The following is an 18,234-nucleotide window of genomic DNA, read 5'->3' as shown; positions in this document are numbered from 1 at the left end:
TGTAAGGGAATATTTCTTATGCTTTCCTCTTAAGCTGGCCCACCATAACATGAGCCGGCTTTCTAGGCCTTGGGCCTAGTCCTTTGTTAACCCGCCGTCGGGGCTATTAGTGAGTCGCCAGGCTCGTGAGTCGTCAGACCAATGAGTCGCCAAGTGTCAGCTGGGTCTCTGGTGAGCCGCCAAGTCCAGCCGGGTCATACCGCGGGGTATATCCCCGACATTAGCCCCCAGTTTAATTTGGATTTGTCCATGTTAAACTGATCCTGTAAAATAAACACAAGAACAAACTTGATAGGTTGTGCTCCGGGTTAAATATTTTCCTAAACCGGCACCTGATCATCCTCAAGTCCTTGCCATTTCCTCCTTCTGGAAAGTCCAGGTCAATAGACCAACTTTATAATCAATTTGCTTGTAGGAGAAATATTGTGAATAAAGAATCCATTTGAGTCGGTTTCCAAAGCTCCGACTTAATAAACATATTGGACTCAAGATTCATCTAGTGATCCGCCGATTTAAGGATATAGAGGCTGGCAAGTTATAATTGCAAAAACTGCCGGCTTGTAAATATTGACAGCACCGGGTCACAACTGTTGCTCACACCAAGTTTGAATGTGTACCTCCCTTATATTCATATCACTTGTAGCCCCCGCAAGTGCCCGGTCATTATGAAATAATCAGCAGGGACTTTGTAAATATGATCATGTAGACTTGAGCAGCAACATGTAGCCCCCAAGGGTCGGCTCAGTAAGATAATACTGAGCTGGGACTTTGTATATAATTCATTGATAATAACATCATATGATGTAATCTCCACCATGGGGCTTGAACCCACGTCCATAAGGTTGAGAGCTTTGTTCTCTACCAACTGAGTAGTGGATCTTTCAACATAATGGATTAAGGCTTGTGTACCTTGAATTTGTGACAGGAGCAATAGGTAGCCCCCAAGGGCCGACTCATTACAATGTGATGAGTCGGGTCTTCAATAAATTGAGCAAAAAATGATTTTGCATTAGCCCCCAAGTGCCATAGTGCATGCTGGCAGTGACATGGGACTTGCATATTTGATGTAATCTCAATTTGAATATTGTAGCCCCCAAGTGCCGGGTCGTAAGCCTGCAGCGACTCGGAACTATTCCTTCCATTATAGAATAAATCATATCCATTGATATAATAATAGCCATTACGCTAAAGCGACTTTGAAAACCTTAATCATAATAGTGGTTATTGATAATCATAATAAAAATCCAGCCATGTTGGCTATTCCAGATTTAAATAATATAATCCGGTATGAAAACCCCAATCATTCAATATCATCATGAAAATCCAGCCAGTTTTGGCTATTAAAGATTTGAATACCTCATCGGTTGACAATTAAATCCAGAGTTTAAATACCTAGCGGCTCTTGGCCGATGGCAACTTAATGCGCATTTATTGTAAGCCGGAATTTTTGTAACCCGACGGCTTATAGCCTTTGAGAAAATCAATAATTGATAACCCTTTTGCACTTATGATGATGTTGATTTGTGCAGATGAGATTTAGAATTATCCCGCACACAAGTAGATCACAAGAACCCTTGGCGGTTTACCGCAGGGCGGGTCATAATATCTCACATATAACCATGAATGTGTAAAAAGGAGTCACAGATAAGCCTGTTATGAATCATAACTTTGAAGCATAATAATATCATATCTATGATATTTAATTTGCACTGTCGGTTTATGTGACCTGCGCAGTAAGGGCGATAACCCAATCCTTAGAAGTCAAAACTTCCAAAGATATAATGATTGTCATATGCTGGCGACTTATCATCCAAAGCCAAGCCGGGTTAAATTGAAACCACACTTATACTTAGATCTGAACAAAATAGTCTCAAGACAAATCAAAGATTGTTTTCAAAAAACTTAAGCCAAAAAGAAAGAAAAACTAAGGCTTCTGATTCGAATACGATCAGTAAACCATTCCAAAGTGGTTAAGCTAGGATTCGAATACGATCATGTAGCCCCCAATGGCTTTGGCGTTGCGCCGATCAAGAGGGTACCGGCAGTTATGTTCTCTTTGGTTCGAATACGACCTATGTGAGTAGTAGGGTGGTGAGGCCTCCGCGGTATCACAGCCGGCCACGGGAGGCAGGAGCACGCGGTGCTTTGGACGGCTGAAGCAAGAAAATCAGAGGTTGAAGAAGCAGGAGGACCGTTGGATGTTAACAATCCAACGGTCACTGGTGATAGAATCGTCTGTTGACTAAGTTGACAAAGCCCTCCGTATGCGTCAACTTAGTAGGGCCACAAGTCAGCCTCCATATCTGGTGGGCCCCAGCTATCATGGGGAGCACTTGTTTATTTTTGCTTAATAAGGAGGCACTTCCTTCCATGCCAAGATATAGCTAGTGGGTCCCAGCTGTCATTGGGAGGTACTTGCTTGCATGCGGCCATGGACCATGTGGGTCCTAACTATCAGCCTCTCCATGTACATCCCTCTTCCGATGTTGTCGTTTGTTGACAACATTGACCACACCGTGTCGAGAACACCAGCGCGATGGACGACGGCGAGACCCGGGAAGGGAATGACCCGGAGGCAGTGAAGCCACAACAGTGGAGGGATGTGGGTGAGTAGAGGGATGGCCTGGCCAGCAGTGGGAGTAGTAGGGGGCGGTGAGGCCTGCGCGACAGCACAGCCGGCCACGGGAGGCGGGAGCAGGCGGTCCCGCCGGCTCTAGATTTGGCGGCTGGAGCAAGAAGATCAGAGTGAAGAAGCACGACGGCTGTTGGATTGACATTCGACAGTTATGTCTGCTGACGTATATAATAAGTAAAAAAATCTTGCATACGCGTCAACTTAATAGGCCCACAAGTCAGACCATTCCCTATTTTTTTAATAATTTACAACTCATTGTAACTTCTTATGCAATTTGTTGCAGTCCATTTTTTGTTGGCCAGAGCCAGGGTTAAAAATTTAAACGAAATTACACATATTTTGGTGGGTTCCAAACTATTTCTAATACTGAAATGTCAAGCCAGATTTAAAGTACTTTGAAGATATATTTAAATTAGGTTAAAGCCCAGTGAAATTGGAATCTGAAAATGTGAAAAAAAATCAAAAAATTATAAAGTAATTGCCAATTTGTCGTCTATTTTTTATATTTACAACCCATTTCATATTACTTTCAAGATTTGTTGTCGTCTTGAAAGAGTTGCAGCCCATCAGGGCATAGAAAAATAAGTAGGCGTGGATTGAGTATTCTTCAACAAAAATAAACTAGGCTCATTTTTGGAAAGAAAAATAGCTGGGCTGGTCATGTGGTGAACGTAAAATATAAGCCTTTGCTAGACGGGCCACCACCAGTTGAAACCCTGCTCTGTCTCAACAATAACAAAAAAAACTTCTCGAGCAGCTATTTCCCAGGTGTCAGCCAATCTTATGTTGTTCTCTTGTCTATTGAGCATTGTTGAGGAAATCGTTAACTGGTAGCTGCTCGGTTGGCTGGCGAGTAGGGGATTAATAGGCTAATCGGCAAGTTAATCAACCATTTGATCAATTAATCAAACGATTTCTCGGTTTATCGGCTACTCGGTAACCCTACGAGTAGGGATTAATCGGCAAGTTAATTGGTTAATCGGACGAATTCTTGAACAAGGCTATTGAGTATATATGTTGACAATATCGTGGGTCCAGATGTCAGGAAACCACTCGGAGGAAGCATTTTCCTTTTCTATACGCTGACAATGGAGAATATAAAAAATGAGTAACTTGCTTGCTTACGGCCATGGACATGATGGGTCCCTACTGTCATCCTCTCCACGTACAATTCTCTCCCGATTCCTCTTGTTTGTTGACCATGTTGACAACGCGAGAGGGCAGCACCGTGGCGAGCGCACCAAAGCACGTGGAGGATGACGAAGAGGCCTCGGACGCCGGTGTTAACGATTTAGGAGACGGTGGGGTGGCGATGCGTGTGCTCAGGCGCAGCCAGCCATGGGAGGCGGAAGCAGATGACCCCGCCTATGCTGGTTTGGTTTTGGTGGCTGGAAGAAGACGAGACTGAAGAAACACGACAGACTGTAAAGGCAGCAGGAGTACTTAACAACCTTAACAGAAACCAGCAGGGGCACTTAACAACCATAGCTGAAAACAGTATGAGTACTTATACAGGTTCAATCGTACAAAGCACGCCTCGAACTGTGCTACTTTTCCTATAGTTTACCAAGGGTGAGGCCACCAAGCCCCAGGAGAAGGCCCAGGCGCCACCCCACGCATTCACAACCTTCTGAAAGTGGTTTCATCTTGCAATGTGGTCAATAAACAGGATATTCGCTTTAGAGCCATGGAAAAGCATGAGCATAACCTTCTGTCTGATTCTCCAAGATGGACGTGCCTTCATTATTTGAGACCACCCATGAATAAGTATCTTTTTACCTCCAAGGGGAATGGAGTAGGTAGACATAAGCATCATGTTGTGACCAAGCGCAAGTCTGACCCGACCATGGTCAGGCATCTGTATAGGAACAATAGAACTGGGCAGTTTCTGTGTCAAGAAGATCACAATTATAAAATTGTGTATAAGTAAGAGTTTATGAACAACATATATAACAGAAAACAACTCGTACCATAAGTTTCTCGACACAGTTGGACCTGTTCAACGTGTGTAACAATGGCACACATATCCCACATGGCCTTCCACCATTGAAATGCCCCACAAGGACCTCAAGACGATCAATAAAGTGTAGGAACTTGTGGATGTCATCCCAGTCAACTTCAGTGCCATCAGTAACAGTCGAGTTCTTATAGAATAACAAACGAGTAGCATGCTTAACTTTGAAATAACCTACATGTGTCACCAGTTATAAGAAATATTAGTTAGAAGTAGCATCTTCGAGAGATAAGGGATCACAAATCGTTGCTACTTCTAAAGTTAAATTGTGATTAGTTAGACAGAATAGGTGGATTAAGAAGTAATTGAGGCAACAAGCAAGAACCAGATACAAAACTAACATGGATGAACTACTAGAACGAAATCGGGGTGGAAGATCACAGTGAAGATGAGACCAGGTTCTGCTATTTCCATCAACATTCATGCGCCAACTTTCAGTCTGTAACACTTGAGAAAGTTTATCCAAGTTCGGCCATAAAAAAAGCAGCAATCTTCTTGGTTCATGAACCCAACTCGGAACTTATATCCATGGCTTGTCTTCAATGTGACCATTAAAATGGTGTATTCAGTTATGGCAAGGCCGACCATGTTGAGTACATGTGTTCTGGCAAAGCAAGGAATGCACTGCAAGAAAAATAATATGAGAACACAATGTATTCGCCATCCAAATCTAGAAATAATTTCCTCCTTCACGTCAGTGTTGACCATGGTACTAGTACCTTTTATCCAAATATAGCAATCCAAATTTCCAAATTAGTCGATGACATGTTCAAAAAACCCCACCCTCCCGGATAGAAAAGAGGATTCTAGGAACATACCATGCGCATTTTTAAATCATGTGTTAGGATGAGAAGGAACAAGTGTGGCGTCTCGCCGAGGGCGCAGAAACCTATAGGGTCCTCACACTTTGGGCACTGCAAGTGAAACATACTAGATTCGGTAGGAAGAAAAATGCATCAATGATGGCGGCTGTCATCCTAGGATTACCCGCGACCAAGGGACTTGGATTTATCGGGGATGGATGAAGAATTCATCCCTGGCTCTCCATGAGAAAACCCTATGCAATCGCCGAGAGGGGGGGTTTCTCTCATAAACATGACTATGAAGACAGTCCTCATCAGATTTGTCGGGAAGCTTTACAAGAACCACACCCTTCATAATTAAAGGCACAGCCAGGAAATTGTTGTGGTGAAGTACACCCTCGAGAACACGTCTGATGCAATGCTGCTGGAAAACACTAGTTCCAGACACGTGGCGACAAGGACACAACAGTTGAATAGTTTAGCATTAGAACTCATCCTGAGGTCTTCAAGTTCACATGACATGACTTTGAGAACTTCATCTCCACCGCGAACATGGTTCTAATTCAAATAGAAACCAAATATTTTATTACTACCTCTGTTAAGAAATATAAGATGATTTTGATATTTTACTCCATATAAGACTACAAATACGCACAGAAATGAGTGAACAAAGACACTAGAACATGTCTTCAAAGGCATCAGAGCAGAGGGATTACTTGCAATATCCATAACACAAGTTACTGAGGCTAATATACTCTCTTCAAAGGTAGCATTGATGTTCATAAAGTAGTTGAAAGTAACCTATAAGAAATTAGTGTCAACCTCTCGCATGTTTTGGTCAAAAGAGGAATTTGTAACTATCATTTGGCACACAAAAATCACATGCAAGATCACCCATAAAGTTGTACTACTAGTACTAGTACTGCATGTTAGATGAAAAAACATGATCAAGATCGAGAAAAATATTGTCAAGAAAAGATATTACTTGGACTTGCTTAATGAGGGATCCAGGAGAGATCGAGGGGGCTTGGACAGGGCGATGTCCTTGAGCTTGTCTGCGGTAGACTCGATGGGGTGCTTGCGCTTCTTCGTACCCTGAGCCTCGACGGTTTTGGCCAGAGCCACGGTTTTGGTCAGGGCCATAGACATCACTTTGGCCGGTGCTCCAGGGTCCATCAAGAAACTGCCAAATAGAAATAAAAGAAAAGAAACCATAATCATAAACCCAGAAACAGAGAGGGAGTTATAGGATTAGTTCGGGGTTGCAAGACCAGACCTAGGCCAGAATCAATACCATTGATGCGCTCACCGTTCCTTCTTTGGGAGAGAAGAACAATGGCAGAAGCAAGTCGGGGTTTTCTTGAAGAAAGGAGGAATAAGATGAGGGAGAAGCGAGTTGGGGTTTTCTTCAAGAGAGTAAGCTGAGGGAGAAGAGTGAAATGATGGTTGCTTCTTCCGTCCAACTTACTGCTGGAAAGGTGGGGGTTTGTGATTTGATGGTTCATTGGGCATTACTGCGGCGCTTCGATCGGGGTAGTCTACCGTGCAGTTGGGCACTCTAGTACGGAGTAATTTTAGTGCATGGCTAGTGGACCCCTATGCTGGCTATTCCACACGTTGGTGAAAGTGAGTAGCAAGGTTCTCGACGACCGTCGAGGAGGATCCGCATGGTAGAGCGTGTCCACTGTTTCTAAAAAATGATTACAGCAAGTGTTTCCACTCTTATGACGGATGAGTGCGAAACACGACAGCCACTTGAACTTACACAATGCTCCTACTACTAGGCATACATGTGCAGTGGTTCATACGTCAGCACTACATAATCTTCTTGCTAGTGTAGTAAGATATGACGACAACAAATGATATTGTGTGCATGTCAACTATGTGAAAAGTAATGCAACATAGTACCCCTTTTTTGACTGTCCAGTCGAGAATGAACGGTGAGATCAATGTTAATAGAACTAGGTCTATAGTGCACAGAGAGTACGGTGCCACAGTACTCCACGGAACATGAACCATATGAAGCACGAATCAGTGTTAGGTAGGGTGTATGAAGGGTGATGGGATGGAAGCAAAAGTTCCCTTCTCGACCCACTTTTGGGTGTTTGGCAGAGTGGATCAAGGGTGCATGAGTCCACACTAGTAGGTTAACACAAATACACTAGGAGCATGCATGAAGAGGGGTGCTGAGATGAGCATGCACGAAGAGGGAACAACTACATTGAGATGAGAATGCAACCAAACACACCCACACACTTTGTGCTACAGTAACTGATCTGCACCGTCTGAGTTTGATCCAATGGTCATGTTGTGCCGAGACATGGACATGCCCATGTAGAGGACGCCTAAACACCACCGAAGTCCCTCTGCTTCTTGAGGCGCATGACGTTGGTGATGCAGGGTGCCATCGCCCGTAGAGCCCTCTCCCGGTCGATGGGAGCCAGCTCGTCAAAGATGGCTTCCAATGGCATGAATGGATTCCGATGATGGAGCCCTGAGAGGATTCACCCAGCAACCGCGATGGTACCCGCAACCCCTCATTGTCCAGCTCCGCCCCCACCATCGTGCGGAGATGACTCAGCTCCTCGGAGATATAGGTGAAGAAGGAGACCAGGTCAGGAAGCTGCAAGTTGTTGAAGTCGATGGGGTGGTCGAACGGGTTTAGCCCGACGCCCGGCATGGTCACACTGGCATGACGGTAGGCATTGCGCAGCCGCAACACGTGCGTGGCAACATGGTCCACTGATGACCCACAAGTATAGGGGATCTATCATAGTCCTTTTGATAAGTAAGAGTGTCGAACCCAACGAGGAGCAGAAGGAAATGATAAGCGGTTTTCAGCAAGGTATTCTCTCCAAGTACTGGAATAAGTGGTAACAGATAGTTTTGTGATAAGATAAATTGTAACGAGCAACAAGTAACAAAAGTAAATAAAGTGCAGCAAGGTGGCCCAATCCTTTTTGTAGCAAAGGACAAGCCTGGACAAACTCTTATGATAGGAAAAGTGCTCCCGAGGACACATGGGAATATCGTCAAGCTAGTTTTCATCACGCTCATATGATCTGCGTTCGGTACTTTGATAATTTGATATGTGGGTGGACCGTTGCTTGGGTACTGCCCTTACTTGGACAAGCATCCCACTTATGATTAACCTCTATTGCAAGCATCCGCAACTACAACAAAAGTATTAAGGTAAACCTAACCATAGCATGAAACATATGGATCCAAATCAGCCCCTTACGAAGCAACGCATAAACTAGGGTTTAAGCTTCTGTCACTCTAGCAACCCATCATCTACTTATTACTTCCCAATGCCTTCCTCTAGGCCCAAATAATGGTGAAGTGTTATGTAGTCGACGTTCACATAACACCACTAGAGGTTAGACAGCATACATCTCATCAAAATATCGAACGAATACCAAATTCACATGACTACTAATAGCAAGACTTCTCCCTTGTCCTTAGGAACAAACGTAATTACTCACAAAGCATATTCATGTTCATAATCAGGGGGGTAATAACATGCATAAAGGATCTGAACATATGATCTTCCACCAAATAAACCAACTAGCATCAACTACAAGGAGTAATCAACACTACTAGCAACCTACTAGCACCAATCCCGGACTTGGAGACAAGAATTGGATACAAGAGATGAACTAGGGTTTGGAGATGAGATGGTGTTGGTGAAGATGTTGATGGAGATTGCCCTCTCCTGATGAGAGGAGCGTTGGTGATGACGATGGTGATGATTTCCCCCTCCCGGAGGGAAGTTTCCCCGGCAGAATAGCTCCGCCAGAGCCCTAGATTGGTTCCGCCAAGGTTCCGCCTCGTGGCGGCGGAGTCTCGTCCCGAAAGGTTCCCCTTTCTTTTTTTCTCATCGAAAGACTTCATATAGGAGAAGATGGGCGTCGGAGAGCCACCAAGGGGCCCACGAGGTAGGGGGGTGCGCCCAAGGGGGGGCCCACCCTCGTGAGCAAGGTGTGGGCCCCCTGGCCTTCATCTTTGGCGACGATTTTTCTTTATTTATTTCAAGGTATTCTGTTGAGTTTCAGGACTTTCGGAGTTGCGTAGAATAGGCCTCCAATATTTGCTCCTTTTCCAGCCCAGAATTCCAGCTGCCGGCATTCTCCCTCTTCATGTAAACCTTGTAAAATAAGAGAGAATAGCCATAAGTATCGTGACATAACGTGAAATAACAGCCCATAATGCAATAAATATTGTCATAAAAGCATGATGCAAAATGGACGTATCATCCACCAAGTGGCTGAGGCGATCCTGAACCTCGTCACAATTGGCCCACTTGCGCTCCAGCCGACTTGCCTGACCGCCTATCGTCTCTCCCGTTTTCTGCAGCAACACCGCCGACGCCTCGAGCATCTTTGTGGTGGACGCCTGCCACTTTTGAAGCTCCGTGAACTCCCGCACATAAAGGTGGAGCATGCCACTCCTACACTCCTTGAGCTCACGGAGCTCCACGTCCTCGGCCCTGAGCTCCGCATCCTTGGCCTGGAGCTCCTGTGTCAGGCGCCTCACGTCAAACTTCGTGATCTGGTGTGCCGCCATGGAACTGAAGGAAATATGCCCTAGAGGCAATAACAAAGTAGTTATTTTATATTTCCTTATTCATGATAAATGCTTATTATTCATGCGAGAATTGTATTAACCGGAAACTTGATACATGTGTGAATACATAGACAAAACATCGTGTCCCTAGTATGCCTCTACTAGACTAGCTCGTTGATCAAAGATGGTTAAGTTTCCTAACCATGGACATGAGTTGTCATTTGATAAACGGGATCACATCATTAGTGGAATGATGTGGTGGACAAGACCCATCCATTAGCTTAGCATAATGATCGTTCAGTTTTATTGCTATTGCTTTCTTCGTGTCAAATATATATTCCTCCGACTATGAGATTATGCAACTCCCGGACACTGGAGGAATGCCTTGTGTGCTATCAAACATCACAACGTAATTGGGTATTATAAAGATGCTCTACAGGTATCTCCGAAGGTGTTTGTTGGGTTGGCATAGATCGAGATTAGGATTTGTCACTCCAAGTATCGGAGAGGTATCTCTGGGCCCTCTCGGTAATGCAGATCATATGAAGCCTTGCAAGCAATGTGACTAATGAGTTAGTTATGGGATGATGCACTATGGAATGAGTAAAGAGACTTGCCGGTAATGAGATTGAACTAGGTATGAGGATACAGATGATCGAATCTCGGGCAAGTAACATACCGATGACAAAGGGAATAACGTATGTTCACATTGCGGTTCGACCGATAAAGATCTTCGTAGAATATGTGGGAACCAATATGAGCATCCAGGTTCCGCTATTGGTTATTGAACGGAGAGGTGTCTCGGTCATGTCTACAGAGTTCTCGAACCCGTAGGGTCCACACACGTAACGCTCGATGACGATATGTATTATATTAGTTATGTGTTTTGGTGACCGAAGGTTGTTCGGTTTCCCGGATAAGATCACGGACATGACGAGGAGTCTCGAAATGGCCAAGAGGTAAATATTGATATATTGGAAGGTTATATATGGACACCGGAAAGGTTCCAGAAAGGTTCGAGGATTTTTTGGAGTACCTGGAGGTTACTGGACCCCGGGGAAAGTTAATTGGCCTCATGGGCTATAGAGGAGAGGAGGAGGCTGGCCACAAGAGGTGGCGCGCGCCCACCCCATAGGAGTCTGAATTGGAGTAGGGGAGGGGGCGGCCCCCCTTTCCTTCTCCCTTCCCCCTCTTTTCCCTTTCCCCCTCTTTTCCCTTTCCCCCTCTCCGTTGGAAGGAAGGGGGGAGCCGACTAGGACAGGGAGTCCTAGTGGGACTCCTCCCACTTGGCGCGCCCCTAGGGTCGGCCGGCCTCGCCCTCCTCCTTTATATACGAGGGCACCCCCAAGGCACAACAGTTGTCTCTTAGCCGTGTGCAGTGCCCCCTCCACCGTTTACTCCTCCGGTCATATTGTGGTAGTGCTTAGGCGAAGCCCTGCGCAGATCACTTCACCAACACCGTCATCACGCCATCGTGCTGATGGAACTCATCGACTCCCACTACAAGAAATATGTCAACTCGTGACCACCACTATTGGTCACTGAAAGGTCATGGTTTTTCATTTGCGACATTTTTGTGACCAAAAACAGAAGGTCAAAAGCTGGCGGTCATAAACTGACTATAGCGACCTTTCTTCTGGAATGGTCGAAGACGTTTATGACCAAAATATGTCCACTGTGGCGTTTTGGTCACTAGCAACCTCTCCAGGCCACGTAGGCATCCAGCGTGGCAAGTTGATGTGGCACAAGATTCAGCCCGGTCCAATTCGGTTTTCTACATGGGCCTAGACCAAGAATTCAGCCCATTTAATGTTATTTTTCTTTTTAATTCTGGTCAGATACATGGGCCTGGCCCAACAATTCAACATTTTTATTTTCTGGGCCATTACTATTAATTTTCTATTTTCAACCATATTATTTTTGTGCTGGCCCCACAGGTCAGATTGGTCCCACTTGTCATGCTGATATCACAATTGAACCCACACGTCAGAAATTTCAAAATTTGTCAAACAATTTTCATAAATATGTCCCCCTGGTCAGGTTTCCATTTCATAGTATTGAAGTTATATACACAATCATTATTTCAAACAGACTAGAGCGAATGAAATTCATCCAAAACAACACTAAATATTACAATACATTATATGCTACTCTGACTAATATTACACTCTGCCTGATATTACAATACATAATATGCTACTCTTGCTGATAGGCTTCACGACTTCGCACTTCATACTTCACCTATGAAAAAAAAGAAGAATAAGAACCTGTAGGCAGCATCAAACATAGCTTATAAGGAAGAGTTGACAATAAGCTCAATTTAACAACACAAGATTTTGATATATTTATACAGTTCACAAGGTCAGCTGACTATTAACGGCTTTCCCATAGATTACAAACAATTATGTGTACAAGGCAATTCAACATTTAAGTTGGAAGGTGTTCAGTAGCAAAATAGAAATGGCAATACACAACTAAATTGGCTATTAATACAGCAAGCATGACATGACAATAGCTGCTTGATAGATTTTATTAAACATGTATGAAGCAGCAGCACACATAGACAACAACAATATATATGAAGGATTATAGATTGCATAACTGGTCAACTAATCTTCCATCTATATTTCTATCAGCAGCACACTAGATAGGCCACACATTTATTCCTACAGTACAGTGAGGTAAAAACAGATTATGGTGCCTGCCAAGTGAGGTAAAAACAGATTATCAGCAGCACACTAGATAGGCCACACATCTATATTTCTATCAGCAGCACACTAGATAGGCCACACATTTATTACATTTACATGGTGGTGGCTGGCTAGCAATCATGGCTGCTAGCTCATGCTACCAGTGTGCGTGCACATCTCCCTGCTAGAACCAACCCAACCCAAACAAAGCAACATTAGCAAACCACACATGTACAAGCAAACTTCAGTACAAAACAGTTTCTCGCCAAAAGGAACTATCAAAGCATTTCCAAGAATTTTGAAGAAACTGCCTCAAGTCGATTCAGCCAAGGATATTATTTTCCACAAGCAAAAAACTATGGTTCAGCTCCCACATGGGCATGGGGTTTTTTGGGTTTCAAGAAACAAATCACATAACTGGATGGGCATATGGAAGGTACATTGTGAATCTACGGCATCAACCTGCTGGAGTTACTTGTCTTCAGTGATGAGCAGCTGCTTCCTCCTTTGGCTTGGTCATCTGGACAATAAAAAAACATGCAACTATAAGAAGATGGATTGATGGTAAAAAGAGTGAAGAATTGTGATCTAGTGAACAGAAAAGCATATGTACATTATAATACTGCAGACAAGAAAATAATAAGCCTAATATGAAGTTAAGTGTTTTTCTTATTGATGGCTGTAAGATGGACTAATTGTAAAAAGAGAGAAGAATTGTGATTTAGTGAACAGAAAACAAGATGTTATTATTCAGCAGTGATACTCGATATTTGACAAGTATGGTTTCATGTATACAAGTTAGGCAGAGCAATGTACAAGATAAATCATTTTATATAAAGCGCGTTGAATCAATATCCAAAATGTTATCGAGCAAAGCATAGAAATAGAGTCCCAAAAATCTAATTAGCTGCTGTGGCGACAGCCACGCGGCAAGCCGGCAGCGGTAGGCTGGGGCAAGGGTTGGGGAGGAGGCAAGTGTTCTCAGGTTATTAACACGGAAACTGGGTGATTAACATCCCAGAAAAGAAAAAAAACAACTTAAAATATTGAGTGCAGCAGCAACATCTACTTGTCACTGGAGTCCCAGTTCAAGATGGCTAGAGGCCACTTGGCACCATGGAACCTGCACAATTTCCATCATATATATGAATGAGTTAGGAAGTAAAGTAGAGTTGAACTACCCAGCCTCATACATGTATATAAAGTGTGCTGCACTGCTGCTACAGAAAGTTTCATAGGCTTTCAAGTGAAGGGATACATGTTGTTCAACTGCCGTGTTTATTTTTGTTGTTGGGGAAAGCAATAGCTTAATCAGTTCACTTCTCTAATATTATGAATAGCCTATCACTCAAACAGTCCTTGAGTGCTAATATAGTATTGTATTGGTAAAAGAAACATGTCACCACGAAGAGCTTTAACAGTTAGCACCATTTTTTATTAGAGAATTTTAGAGAGAGATTTGAGAAATCTATATTAGAGAAAACTTCAATGCATACAGAAGTTCTCTAAAGTCTCATTGCAAATATCAAGTGCATACAGAAGCTTTGATTTGGGTGGGAATGGTATGAAAGGGGCATATAAGGACAATATACTCAAGAGTTGCATATCTACATAGAAATGATGCTGATCACATAAGTAAATAACAGTGAATGACAAACGATATGCACTTAAGATCGCACAAACACCAACCAGCACCAAAAAAGTAAAGGGTAAATAACAATCTCACACTATTATTAGTGCACAGTTCTTCATAGAAGAAACACTGCCTAATACAGACCTACCTAGGAAATCAAAGCATTGTAGGAATAGGTATATCCATATAGTTTGAAGATGAACAGCAGCAAATTAATATACTTACACGCACACATGCAGTTTTAATTAATTAAATGAGCAGGAAACAAAGGCAATTGGAAATCTAGGGGCAGGAGGTAGTGAGAGCAACGCATGAGGGATCGTCAAGATGTAGGTTTAAAATATGAAACAAACTCATGATTCAGTTATATATGATAAAACAGAACATATGGTTCAGTTATAGTCATACCACCTATACAAAGATCAAGCAAAGATATATTTTGACCTGAGGACCAGCATGTCTGCCTCAGCAACTATCTAAAATTATCAAATATTCCAACAATTATTTATTGATGCTTCCCACTAAGCTTCAATAGCTACAGGTGAAATGATGAGAGGTCTAGGAAGAGCTAACACCTCCTATAATCAACACACAATGATAATAATAATTAAAAGGAGAAAACCTATCAGATAAAGCATGCAATTTCATCTCCACCCGTTTGTGAAAAGGATCGTTCAAGCCTTCAGAATTCTTATTCTGAATTTTTTTAAATCAACCCTCGGATAGGACAACTTGATGGGTCCCGATCGAACAAGAACAAAAACTTAGGAATGGTTGTTGTCGGATTTCGGGTTCTGGCAGACCCTCTAGATTTGAACACTGGGGTGCGCGCGGAGATTTCGCCAGCTACCTACCTGCACCTCGCCGCCTCGCTAGGACCTAGGCTATGAAAGGAACAACACAAGAGACATAGGGTTTATACTAGTTCGGGCCACCATTGTGGTGTAATACCCTACTCTAGTTTGTGGTGTGGTGGATTGCCTCTTGGGATGATGATGAACAATACAAGGAAGAACAGCCTCGCGAGGGTCTGTTCTTGGCTGGTGCGATGAGCTGCTAGGGGGAGTTCAGTCGCGCTTTCTACTGGTTTCCTGATGATGATCCTCTGTCTAGTTCCTATCTCCTCTCCCTACCTTGTGGGTGGCTAGTCCTATTTATAGGCAAAGGCCCTGGGCCTCTTCCCAAATATTGAGCGGGAAGGGCGCCAACAATTGGCCACTTTGAAGGGGAACATCTAGTACACTTATCCTGACTAAAGTTGGTCCTCGCCTGTCAAAGGCTCTGGTGGTGACGCCGGCTGGGGCTCCACAATGACTTCCTTCCTGCCGTTGCGACGGTCTTGGTCTTGTTGCACTGAAACGGATGCCTTTGCTTGATGCTCTCGCCTGTGCTTGCTCCCTTTGCACCAAAGAGGAAAGGAGGACACTGCGGGGGCTGGCGCTCGCGTGGCACCCTTGGTCGTCATGGCTTGTGTCATGGGCACCTCGTGAGGTACCCCGCCTTGATCTCTCCGCCTCCTCGCGAGCCAGCCTGACGAGGCCGTGCCTGAGCAAGCTTCCTGTCGTCCACCCCGCAAGGCTTGGCCCCTCGCGAGGGTCTTGAGCTCGTGCTGATGAAGATGGGCCGTGCTGGGCCGCCCCTTGAGCCACTCCGCAGGCCGCAGGCAGGCAAGTCTGGGGACCCCCGTTCCCAGAACGCCGACAGTAGCCCCCGACCCCAAGGCGCGCCCGGACTTAGCTAAGCAGAGAAGCGAAGGGGCAAGTGCGAAGCGCCGCGGGCCCTAACAGCATGCGGCCTTGGGCGCCGTGTGGCGGTTGGTTGGTCGTGGGTGCCTTAGCAACTGCGTGAATCGTCAAAAGAGCGGCATCTGCTTAGGCTTTGCTTCCCTTGCTTCCTCCGGTCATTGCCCAGATCCCCTTTCTTGCACCCTTCCTTCCTGCCTCTGAAATCTTCAGATCTACTTCGACCGCGTGCCCTAGCAAGACATGGCGCCTCACCAGACCCCGGCCGGAGCTTGGTACTCACCCGCCTTGGACTCGTCGAACGTGTCAGAGATGAGCCTTGCCCGGGTGCACCGGATGGTGGCGGCGCAAGGCATCGACGGGGCAAAGGTGTTGAAGGCCGGCTCCGCCCTTCCCGAGGGCCAAGGGAGCACCTTCTATCCTCTCTTCGTAAGCGTCATTGGTACCGGTCTGGTGCCTCCCTTTTCTGAGTTTTTCTTCTCTGTCCTCCGCCATTACAACCTGCAAGCTTTGCACCTCCACCCCAACTCTGTTCTTCTTCTGGCGATCTTCGCCTACTATTGTGAGGCTCACGCCGGGGTGCAGCCCTCAGTGGCCTTGCTGCGCCACTACTTCTCCCTCTGGACCTCTCGTGGTCCCATCTCCGCGTGTGCGAGCTTTGTCGCGTATGGCGGCTCCAACGCCATCTCAAAGCCCGGGAAGAGGATTGAGGGCTTCAGGAGCAAGTGGGTCATGGTAGATGCTGGGCGCATCCACCCTCGGCTGATTCTGCCCATGGAGCATCCCTCGAGCTCCAATGATTGGTCTCGCGTGGAACTCATGGACCCCCGTGCGAAGCCGGTGCTGGAGAAGATGGACGCGGATCTGAGGCCCGGCAACATGGCGGCGGCGAAGCTGACCGGTGCGTCGCTCCTGAGGGAGTTCCTGGAGCACCAGGTGGCCCCGCTTCGCAAGTACTCGCTTCCACTGTGGAGGCCCCGCCCGAGCCCCGCAGGCTTGGCCGACGAAGATCTGGCCGCGGTCCTCCAATCTTTGGCCGGGGGAGACATGGCGAGGCCGGAGGGCGCCCCTGTACCCCTATTCCTTCGAGATGATTGGGAGCAGGCGGTGGACTCCATGTCTGTCTTCAATGGGGACGGGCCCGTGCCCTCGGAGGTTCCCGAGGACCCGGCGGCCCTGGCGACGGTGAACGTGTCCTCCAGTGACTCTAGCGAAGAGGAGGAAGAAGAGGAGCGGGAAGAAGTGCCTGACTCCGAGGCTACCGACGGGGAGTCGAGAGCGCCCCTCCCCCGGTGCAGGTCCCGCCTCTCCGCCTCTTGCCGAGCGACGACGAGGATGGCGACGAGCGGGGCGGCGAGAGCTTGCCCCCTGCAGGTCTGCCCCGGCTCCGAGGCGATCCGCAGACGCGCCTCCTGCCCCCGAGCCTCTCGAGGCTGATCCCTGCAGCCGGCTCTCGGGCTTCAAGTATGGCCGGAGGTTGCTCGAGCTCGCGAGCGAAGACCAGTGAGTGCTTGATTCTTGTTTTATTCCCTGTTTTGTCACTGAGGCTTGACGTCTGTATCTCTTGGCTAGGCTAGCGCCTGCGGCAAAGAAGCTGAATGGGGCTCCTAAGGTTCCGTCTGGGGTAGCACCTCTGCCCGCGAAAGAAGGGGACTGCAAGGCACGGGCCTCTCCTGCCCGGTCGTCCTCGCGAGGCCTGGTGGAGCTGGCTGGGGCGAGCTCAGCCCCCATGGCCCAAGCGACTCCTGAGGTATCCTTGCCTGATGCCACCACCACAGCTGTTGGGGTGCAGCAGGTCCCGCCTCAGGATACTGTGGTTACGCTATTGTCCTCTCCTCCTACTCCACCAACTGCTGTCTCTCCGACTCCTCTCACTGTCCTGGATCGTGCTACTGCTATACTGGACCGGCTGCGGCAAGATCTTCTGGGCGCCGACCCTCACTTGGTGGTCGGGCGCTTGGAGCTAGCTTATGGCTGGATTCGCTCTGACGCTTTGACTTGAGCGGCGCTGGTTCAGGCCTCGACGGCTTGCGACGAGGAGAAGCAGGCCGTCCTCGAGGCGAAGGCTGCTCGCGCCGCCGCCTTGGGGGAGGTGGTCGATGCCCGAGGTCGCTGCAAGGCACTGGAGAGTGAGCTGCAGGGCCTGCGGGA

Source organism: Triticum aestivum, chromosome 4B, assembly GCF_018294505.1.
Source record: "Triticum aestivum cultivar Chinese Spring chromosome 4B, IWGSC CS RefSeq v2.1, whole genome shotgun sequence".
Classification (NCBI taxonomy): domain Eukaryota; kingdom Viridiplantae; phylum Streptophyta; class Magnoliopsida; order Poales; family Poaceae; genus Triticum; species Triticum aestivum.
Note: the sequence above shows the minus strand (reverse complement) of the source record.